Genomic DNA, 11749 nt, shown 5'->3' on the forward strand with positions numbered 1-11749 from the left:
GACCCTCCCGGTGGTCCCGGTACATTACCGATTTCACCCGAAACTTTTCCGGTGACCAAAACAGGACTTCCCATATATAAATCTTTACCTCCGGACCATTCCGGAACTCCTCGTGACGTCCGGGATCTCATCCGGGACTCCGAACAACATTCGGTAACCACGTACATGCTTTCCCTATAACCCTAGCGTCATCGAACCTTAAGCGTGTAGACCCTACGGGTTCGGGAACCATGCAGACATGACCGAGACGTTCTCCGGTCAATAACCAACAGCGGGATCTGGATACCCATGTTGGCTCCCACATGTTCCACGATGATCTCATCGGATGAACCACGATGTCGGGGATTCAATCAATCCCGTATTCAATTCCCTTTGTCTAACGGTATGTTACTTGCTCGAGATTCGATCGTCGGTATCCCTATACCTTGTTCAATCTCGTTACCGGCAAGTCTCTTTACTCGTTCCGTAACTCACATCATCCCGTGATCAACTCCTTGGTCACACTGTGCACATTATGATGATGTCCTACCGAGTGGGCCCAGAGATACCTCTCCGTTTACACGGAGTGACAAATCCCAGTCTCGATTCGTGCCAACCCAACAGACACTTTCGGAGATACCCGTAGTGCACCTTTATAGCCACCCAGTTACGTTGTGACGTTTGGTACACCCAAAGCATTCCTACGGTATCCGGGAGTTGCACAATCTCATGGTCTAAGGAAGTGATACTTGACATTAGAAAAGCTCTGAGCAAACGAACTACACGATCTTGTGCTAGGCTTAGGATTGGGTCTTGTCCATCAAATCATTCTCCTAATGATGTGATCCCGTTATCAACGACATCCAATGTCCATGGTCAGGAAACCGTAACCATCTATTGATCAACGAGCTAGTCAACTAGAGGCTTACTAGGGACATGGTGTTGTCTATGTATCCACACATGTATCTGAGTTTCCTATCAATACAATTCTAGCATGGATAATAAACGATTATCATGAACAAGGAAATATAATAATAACCAATTTATTATTGCCTCTAGGGCATATTTCCAACAGTCTCCCACTTGCACTAGAGTCAATAATCTAGTTCACATCACCATGTGATTAACACTCACAGGTCACATCACCATGTGACCAACATCCAAAGAGTTTACTAGAGTCAACAATCTAGTTCACATCACTGTGTGATTAACACTCAATGAGTTCTGGTTTGATCATGTTATGCTTGTGAGAGAGGTTATTAGTCAACGGGTCTGAACCTTTCAGATCCGTGTGTGCTTTACGAATATCTATGTCATCTTGTGGATGCTACCACGGGCTACTTGGAGCCATTTCAAATAACTGCTCTACTATACGAATCCGGTTTACTACTCAGAGTCATCCGGATTAGTGTCAAAGTTCGCATCGACGTAACCCTTTACGACGAACTCCTTTTCCACCTCCATAATCGAGAAAATTCCTTAGTCCACTAGATACTAAGGATAAGTTCGACCGCTGTCATGTGATCCATTCCCAGATCACTATTGTACCCCTTGACCAACTCATGGCAAGGCACACTTCATGTGCAGTACACAGCATAGCATACTGTAGAGCCTACGTCTAAAGCATAGGGGACGACCTTCGTCCTTTCTCTCTCTGCTGCTGTGGTCAGGTCTTGAGTCTTACTCAATACTCACACCTTGTAACACAGCCAAGAACTCCTTCTTTGCTGATCTGTTTTGAACTCTTTCAAAATCATGTCAAGGTGTGCGTTCTTTGAAAGTATCATCGGGCGTCTTGATCTATCTCTATAGATCTTGATGCCCAATATGTAAGCAGCTTTATCCAGGTCTTCCTTTGAAAAACTCCTTTCAAACAACCCTTTATGCTTTCTAGAAATTCTACATCATTTCGGATCAACAATATGTCATTCACATATACTTATCAGAAATGTTGTAGCGCTCCCACTCACTTTATTGTAAATACAAGTTTCTAACAAACTTTGTATAAACCCAAAAACTTTGATCACTCCATCAAAGCGTATATTCTGACTCTGAGATGCTTGCTCTAGTCCATGGAAGGATCGCTGGAGCTAGCATACCTTTTAGCATCCTTAGGATCGACAAAACCTTTCTGATTGTATCACATACAACCTTTCCTTACAAAAACTGGTAAGGAAACTTGTTTTGACATCCATCTGCCAGATTTCATAAATGCAGCTAATGCTAACATGATTCCGACAGACTTAAGCATCGCTACGGATGAGAAAATCTCATCGTAGTCAACTCCTTGAACTTGTGAAAATACTCTTTGCCACAAGTCGAGCTTCATAGACGGTAACATTACCGTCCATGTCCGTCTTCTTCTTAAAGATCCATTTATCTCAATGGCTTGCCGATCATCGGGCAAGTTCACCAAAGTCCATGCTTTGTTCTGATACATGGATCCTATCTCGGATTTCATGGCTTCTAACCATTTGTCGGAATATGGGCCCACCATCGCTTCTCCATAGCTCGTAGGTTCATTGTTGTCTAGCAACATGACTTCCAAGATAGGATCACACATTACTCTGAAGTAGTACGCATCCTCGTCGTCCTACGAGGTTTGGTAGTGACTTGATCCGAAGTTTCATGATCACTATCATAAGCTTCCACTTCAATTGGTGTAGGTGCCACAGGAACAAATTCCTGTGCCCTGGTACACACTAGTTGAAGTTATGGTTCAATAACCTCATCAAGTCTCCACCATCCTCCCACTCAATTCTTTCGAGAGAAACTTTTCCTCGAGAAAGGAACCGTTTCTAGAAGCAATTACTTTTGCTTCCACATCTGAAATAGGAGGTATACCCAACTGTTTTGGGTATTCTTATGAAGATGCATTTATCCGCTTTGGGTTCGAGCTTATCAGCCTGAAACTTTTTCACATAAGCATCGCGGCCCCAAACTTTTAAGAAACGACAACTTAGGTTTCTCTAAACGGTGGTGTCTCAACGGAATTGCGTGGTGCCCTATTTAAAGTGAATGCGGTTGTCTCTAATGCCTAACCCATAAACGATAGTGGTAATTCGATAAGAGACATCATGGTATGCACCATATCCAATAGGGTGCAGTTATGATGTTCGGACAAACCATCACACTGTGGTGTTCCAGGCGGTATTAATTGTGAAACACTTTCCACAATGTCTTAATTGTGTGCCAAACTCGTAACTCAGATATCTCTATGATCATATCATAGACATTTTATCCTCTTGTCACGACGATCTTCAACTTCACTCTGAAATTACTTGAACCTTTCAATAATTCAGACTTGTGTTTCATCAAGTAAATATTCTCAGCATCTACTCAAATCATCTGTGAAGTAAGAACATATCGATATCCACTGCGTGCCTCAGCACTCATTGGACTGCACACATCAAATGTATTACTTCCAACAAGTTGCTCTCTTGTTCCATCTTACTGAAAACGAGGCCTTTCAGTCATCTTGCCCATGTGGTATGATTTGCATGTCTCAAGTGATTCAAAATCAAGTGAGTCCAAACGATCCATCTGCATGGAGTTTCTTCATGCATATATACCAATAGACATGGTTCGCATGTCTCAATCTTTTCAAAAACGAGTGAGTCCAAAGATCCATCTACATGGAGCTTCTTCATGCGTTCTATACCAATATGACTCAAATGGCAGTGCCACAAGTATGTGGTACTATCATTACTATTTTATATCTTTTGGCACGAACATGTGTATCACTGCGATCGAGATTCATTTTAGGTGCAAGACCATTGAAGGTATTATTCAAATAAACAGAGTAACCATTATTCTCCTTAAATGAATAACCGTATTGTGATAAACATGATCCAATCATGTATATGCTCAACTCAAACACCAAATAACAATTATTTAGGTTTAACACCAATCTCGATGGTAGAGGGAGCATGCGATGCTTGATCACATCAACCTTGGAAACACTTCCAACACATATCGTCATCTCACCTTTAGCTAGTCTCCGTTTATTCCGCAGCTTTTATTTCGAGTTACTAACACTTAGCAACCGAACCGGTATCTAATACCCTGGTGCTGCTAGGAGTACTAGTAAAGTACACATTCATATAATGTATATCCAATATACTTCTGTCGACCTTGCCTGCCTTCTCATCTACCAAGTATCTAGGGTAGTTCTGCTTCAGTGACCGTTCCCCTCATTACAGAAGCACTTAGTCTCGGGTTTGGGTTCAACCTTGGGATTCTTCACTACAGCAGCAAATGATTTGCTGTGTCATGAAGTATCCCTTTTGCCCTTCTAGAAACTAGTGGTTTTACTAACCATCAACAATTGATGCTCCTTCTTGATTTCTACTTTCGCGGTGTCAAACATCGCGAGTTGCTCAAGGATTATCATGTCTATCCCTGATATGTTATAGTTCATCACGAAGCTCTAATAGCTTGGTGGCAGTGACTATGGATAACCATCACTATCTCATCTGGAAGATTCACTCCCACTCGATTCAAGTGATTGTAGTACTCAGACAATCTGAGCACATGCTCAACGATTGAGCTTTTCTCCCTTAGTTTGCAGGCTTAAGAAACTTGTCAGGGGTCTCATACCTCTTGACGTGGGCACTAGTCTGAAATCCCAATTTCAGTCTTCGGAACATCTCATATGTTTTGTGACGTTTCAAAACGTCTTTGGTGCCACAATTCTAAACCGTTAGCATTACGCACCGAACTATCACGTAGTCATCAAAACGTGTATGCCAGATGTTTCGCAACATCTACAGACGACGCTGAGGTTTAGCACACCGAGCGGTGCATTAAGGACATAAGTCTTCTATGCAGCAATGAGGACAATCCTCAGTTCGCGGACCCAGTCCGCATAATTGCTACTATCAACTTTCGACTAAATTTTCTCTAGGAACATATCTTAAACAGTAGAACTAAGGCGTAAGCTATGACATAATTTGCAAAGACCTTTTGACTATGTTCATGATAATTAAGTTCATCTGATTAATGAACTCCCACTGAGATAGACATCCCTCTAGTCATCTAAGTGATACATGATCCGAGTCAAACTAGGCCATGTAAGATCATCACGTGAGACGGACTAGTCATTATCGATGAACATCTCCATGTTGATCGCATCTACTATACGACTCATGTTCGACCTTTCGATCTCTTGTGTTCCGAGGCCATGTCTGTACATGCTAGGCTCGTCAAGTCAATCTAAGTGTTTCGCATGTGTTCCGAGGCCATGTCTATACATGCTAGGCTCGTCAACACCTGTTGTATGCGAACGTTACAATCTATCACACCCGATCATCACGTGGTGCTTCGAAACAACGAACCTTCGCAACGGTGCACAGTTAGGGGGAACACGTCTCTTGAAATTTTAGTGAGGGATCATCTTATTTATGCTACCGTCGTTCTAAGCAAATAAGATGTAAACATGACAAACATCACATGCAAATCATAAAGTGACGTGATATGGCCAATATCATCTTGCGCCTTTTGATCTCCATCTTCGAGGCGCGGCATGATCACCTTCGTCACCGGCATGACACCATGATCTCCATCATCATGATCTCCATCATCGTGTCTTCATGAAGTTGTCTCGCCAACTATTACTTCTACTACTATGGCTAACGGTTAGCAGTAAAGTAAAGTAATTACATGGCGTTATTCATTGACACGCAGGTCATACAATAAATTAAGACAACTCCTATGGCTCCTGCCGGTTGTCATACTCATCGACATGCAAGTCGTGATTCCTATTACAAGAACATGATCAATCTCATCCATCACATATATCATTCATCACATCCTTTTGGCCATATCACATCACATGGCATACCCTGCAAAAACAAGTTAGACGTCCTCTAATTGTTGTTGCATGTTTTACGTGGCTGCTATGGGATTCTAGCAAGAACGTTTCTTACCTACGCAAAAGCCACAATGTGATATGCCAATTTCTATTTACCCTTCATAAGGACCCTTTTCATCGAATCCGATCGGACTAAAGTGGGAGAGACAGACACCCGCTAGCCACCTTATGCAACTAGTGCATGTCAGTCGGTGGAACCTGTCTCATGTAAGTGTACGTGTAAGGTCGGTCCGGGCCGCTTCATCCCACGATGTCGCCGAATCAAGATAAGACTAGTAACGGCAAGTAAATTGACAAAATCGACGCCCACAAATACTTTTTGTTCTACTCGTGCATAGAAACTACGCATAGACCAAGCTCATGATGCCACTGTTGGGGAACGTAGCAGAAATTCAAAATTTTCTACGCATCACCAAGATCAATCTATGGAGTAATCTAGCACCGAGGGGAAGGGGAGTGCATCTACATACCCTTGTAGATCGCTATGCGGAAGCGTTGCAAGAACGCGGATGAAGGAGTCGCACTCGTAGCGATTCAGATCGCGGTTGATTCCGATCTAAGCGCCGAACCACGGCGCCTCCGCGTTCAACACACGTGCAGCCCGGTGACGTCTCCCACGCCTTGATCCAGCAAGGAGAGAGGGAGAGGTTGGGAAAGACTCCGTCCAGCAGCAGCACGACGGCGTGGTGGTGGTGGAGGAGCGTGGCAATCCTACAGGGCTTCGCCAAGCACCGCAGGAGAGGAGGAGGACATGGAAGAGGGGGAGGGCTGCGCCAGAACATGGGTTGTTGCTGCCCTCCCACCCCCCACATATATATATAGGCAAGGGAGAGGGGGGCCGGCCCCCTCAGATCCAATCTGAGGAGGGGGCGGCGGCCAGGGGGGTTGCCTTGCCCCCCAAGGCAAGGGGGGCGCCTCCCCTTAGGGTTCCCCCAAACCCCCAGGCGCATGTGCCCTGGGAGGGAAGGCGCCCAGCCCACTAAGGGGCTGGTCTCTCTCCACATACAGCCCATAGGGCCCTCCGGGGCTGGTGGACCCTCGGAACCCTCCGGTGGTCCAGGTACATTACCGGTGACGCCCGAAACTCTTCCGGTGGCCAAACGGGACTTCCCATATATAAATCTTTACCTCCGGACCATTCTGGAACTCCTCGTGACGTCCGGGATCTCATCCGGAACTCCGAACAACATTCGGTAACCACGTATATCTATTCCCTATAACCCTAGCGTCATCGAACCTTAAGTGTGTAGACCCTACGGGTTCGGGAACCATGCAGACATGACCGAGACGTTCTCCGGCCAATAACCAACAGCGGGATCTGGATACCCATGTTGGCTCCCACATGTTCCACGATGATCTCATCGGATGAACCACGATGTCGGGGATTCGATCAATCCCGTATACAATTCCCTTTGTCTATCGGTATGTTACTTGCCCGAGATTCGATCGTCGGTATCCCGATACCTTGTTCAATCTCGTTACCGGCAAGTCTCTTTACTCGTTTCGTAACACATCATCCCGTGATCAACTCCTTGGTCACATTGTGCACATTATGATGATGTCCTACCGAGTGGGCCCAGAGATACCTCTCCGTTTACACGGAGTGACAAATCCCAGTCTCGATTCATGCCAACCCAACAGACACTTTCGGAGATACCTGTAGTGCACCTTTATAGCCACCCAGTTACGTTGTGACGTTTGGTACACCCAAAGCATTCCTACAGTATCCGGGAGTTGCACAATCTCATGGTCTAAGGAAATGATACTTGACATTAGAAAAGCTCTTAGCAAACGAACTACACGATCTTGTGCTAGGCTTAGGATTGGGTCTTGTCCATCACATCATTCTCCTAATGATGTGATCCCATTATCAACGACATCCAATGTCCATGGTCAGGAAACCGTAACCATCTATTGATCAACGAGCTAGTCAACTAGAGGCTTACTAGGGACATGGTGTTGTCTATGTATCCACACATGTATCTGAGTTTCCTATCAATACAATTCTAGCATGGATAATAAACGATTATCATGAACAAGGAAATATAATAATAACCAATTTATTATTGCCTCTAGGGCATATTTCCAACACACTGGCTGAGCCATTCTCCTCCATCTTGTAGGCAAAGTACTTGTCAGAGGTCTCATACCTCACGACACAGGCATGAGTCTGAAATACCAATTTCAGCTCTTGGAACATCTCATATGCTCCGTGGAGTTCAAAACGTCTTTGCAGCCCCGATTCTAAGCCGTAAAGCATGGCGCACTAAAATATAAAGTAGTCATCATATCGAGCTTGCCAAACATTCACAATGTATGCATCCGCTCCTGAAATAGGTCTGTCACCTAGCGGTGCATCAAGGACATAATTCTTCTGTGTAGCAATGAGGATAATCCTCAGATCGCGGACCCAGTCCGCATCATTGCTACTATCATCTTTCAACTTAGTTTTCTCTAGGAACATATCAAAAAACATAGGAGAGCTACAACGCGAGCTAATTATCTACAACATAATTTGCAAATACTATCAGGACTAAGTTCATGATAAATTAAGTTCAATTAATCATATTACTTAAGAACTCCCACTTAGATAGACATCCCTCAAGTCATCTAAATGATACGTGATCCAAATCAACTAAACCATGTCCGATCATCACGTTAGATGGAGTAGTCGTCATTGGTGAACATCTCTATGTTGATCATATCTACTATATGATTCACGTTCGACCTTTCGGTCTCCATTGTTCCGAGGCTATGTCTGTACATGCTAGGCTCGTCAAGTTTAAACCGAGTATTCCGCATGTGTAAAACTATCTTGCACCCGTTGTATGTGAACGTAGAGCCTATCACACCCGATCATCACGTGGTGTCTCAGCATGAAGAACTGTCACAGCGGTGCATACTCAGGGAGAACACTTATACCTTGAAATTTAGTTAAGGCATCATCTTATAATGCTACCGCCGTACTAAGCAAAATAAGATGCATAAAAGATAAACATCACATGCAATCAAAATATGTGACATGATATGGCCATCATCATCTTGTGCCTTTGAGATCTCCGTCTCCAAAGTACTGTCATGATCTCCATTGTCACCGGCTTGACACCTTGATCTCCATCGTAGCGTCGTGGTCGTCTCGCCAACTATTGCTAATGCATAGTGATAAAGTAAAGCAACTACATGGCGTTTGCATTTCATTCAATAAAGCGACAACCATAAGGCTCCTGCTAGTTGCCGATAACTTTTACAAAACATGATCATCTCATACAATAACATATATCACATCATGTCTTGACCATATCACATCACAACATGCCCTACAAAAACAAGTTAGACGTCCTCTACTTTGTTGTTGCAAGTTTTACGTGGCTGCTAAAAGATTCTAGAAAGAACTGTTCTTACCTACGCATCAAAACCACAATGGTGATTTATCAAGTTTGTTGTTTTAACCATCAACAAGGACCGGCCGCAGTCAAATTCGATTCAACTAAAGTTGGAGAAACAGACACCCACCAGCCACCTTTATGCAAAACTAGTTGCGTGTCTGTCGGTGGAACCGGTCTCATGAACGTGGTCATGTAAGGTTGGTCCGGGCTGCTTCATCCAACAATACCGCCGAATCAAAATAAGACATTGGTGGTAAGCAGTATGACGGCCACCGCCCACAACTCTTTGTGTTCTACTCGTGCATATCATCTACGCATAGACCTGGCTCGGATGCCACTGTTGGGAAACGTAGCATGCAATTTCAAAAAAAATTCTACGCTCACGCAAGATCTATCTAGGAGATGCATAGCAACGAGATGGGGAGAGTGTGTCCATGTACCCTCGTAGACCAAAAGTGGAAGCGTTTGACAACGCGATTGATGTAGTCAAACTTCTTCTCGTTCCGACCGATCAAGCACCGAACATACGGCACCTCCGAGTTCTACACACGTTCAGCTCGATGACGTCCCTCGAACTCTTGATCCAGCAAAGTGTCAAGGGAGAGTTCCATCAGCACGACGGTGTGGTGACGGTGATGGTGAAGTGATCCGCGCAGGGCTTCGCCTAAGCACTACGTGAATATGACCGTAGGCGTAAACTATGTAGGGGGCGCCACACACGGCTAGGAATCAATGTTGTTATGTTCTAGCGGTGCCCTCCCCCCACATATATATAGGTGGGAGAGGGAGGGGAGTAGCAAGGGGCGCCCCAAGTAGGAGGGATCCTACTTGGGCGCCTCCTCCAAGTCGGCCTCCCCCCACTTCCATAAGTATCGGAGGGGGAAGGAAAGAGAGGGGGGAGGGAAGGAAAGGGGGAGGCCGAATCCTCCCCTTCCATTCTCCCTTCCCTCCTTTCCTTCTCCTCCAGTTTCGGCCTATATGGGGGCGCACCAGCCCCTTGTGGGCTGGTCTGTCCCTCTCTTGGCCCAATAAGGCCCATATCTTTGCCGGGTTGCCCGGAACCCCTTCCAGTGACCCGATATGTACCCGGTACCTTCCGGAACACTTCCGGTGTCTGAATACTATCGTCCTATATATCAATATTTACCACTCGACCATTTCGAGACTCTTCGTCATGTCCGTGATCTCATCCGGGACTCCGAACAACATTCGGTCACCAAATCACATAACTCATATAATACAAAATCGTCATCGAACGTTAAGCGTGCGGACCCCATGGGTACGAGAACTGTGTAGACATGATCGAGACATCTCTCCAGTCAATAACCAATAGCAGAACCTGGATGCTCATATTGGCTCCTACATATTCTATGAAGATCTTTTATCGGTCGAACCGTTATGACAACATATGTTATTCCCTTTGTCCATCGGTATGTTACTTGCCGGAGATTCGATCATCGGTATCTTCATACCTAGTTCAATCTCGTTACCGGCAAGTTTCTCTACTCATTCCGTAATACACCAACCCGCAACTAACTCATTAGTCACTTTGCTTGCAAGGCTTCTTATGATGTGTATTACCGAGAGGGCCCAGAGATACCTCTCCGATACTCGGAGTGACAAATCTTAATCTCAATCTAGGACAACCCAACAAACACCTTCGGAGATACCTGTAGAGCATCTTTATAATCACTCAGTTACATTGTGACGTTTGATAGCACACAAGGTATTCCTCAGGTATCCGGGAGTTGCATAATCTCATAGGCAAAGGAATATGTATTTGATATGAAGAAAGCTATAGCAATAAAATTGAATGATCAATATGGTAAGCTAACGGATGGGTCTTGTCCATCACATCATTCTCCTAATGATGTGATCACGTTCATCAAATGACAACACATGTCTAAGGTTAGGAAACTTAACCATCTTTGATTAACGAGCTAGTCTAGTAGAGGCTTACTAGGGACACAGTGTTTTGTCTATGTATCCACACATGTATCAAGTTTCCGGTTAATACAATTCTAGCATGAATAATAAACATCTATCATGACATAAGAAAATATAAAACAACAACTTTCTTATTGCCTCTAGGTCATATTTCCTTCAAATACTACAGTTGAGCTCAGAGAAGAAAACCCAATCCAACAGTAAGCAATGAAGCTGAATATCACGATCATCAAGCATAACCCCAGTTTTTTTTTTCTGAAAACAAGCAAGCATCATTTTAGTTTTTCAACGGCTGCATTACGTAGCACTTTCTAGAGCGCCACCCGCAATTCTTGTTCGGCGATTCTAGAATAGGATTCCTATGTGCCCAAGTTGTCAGGTGGACTTGCAGGCTGCATTTGTTTAGCTGCTCCTATACCATAATTCAATCGGGTTTAGGACATGCCTATGAAAGCAAGACGCCACTCGGCATTCGGCGAGTCATAGGTAATTTCATGCATGTCCCATTATGGTTCATCACTTCGTGTCATAGCGAAGGTCGTGCATCTATGAATTTCTTTCTTCG

Source organism: Triticum aestivum, chromosome 2D, assembly GCF_018294505.1.
Source record: "Triticum aestivum cultivar Chinese Spring chromosome 2D, IWGSC CS RefSeq v2.1, whole genome shotgun sequence".
NCBI classification, from domain to species: Eukaryota; Viridiplantae; Streptophyta; class Magnoliopsida; order Poales; family Poaceae; genus Triticum; species Triticum aestivum.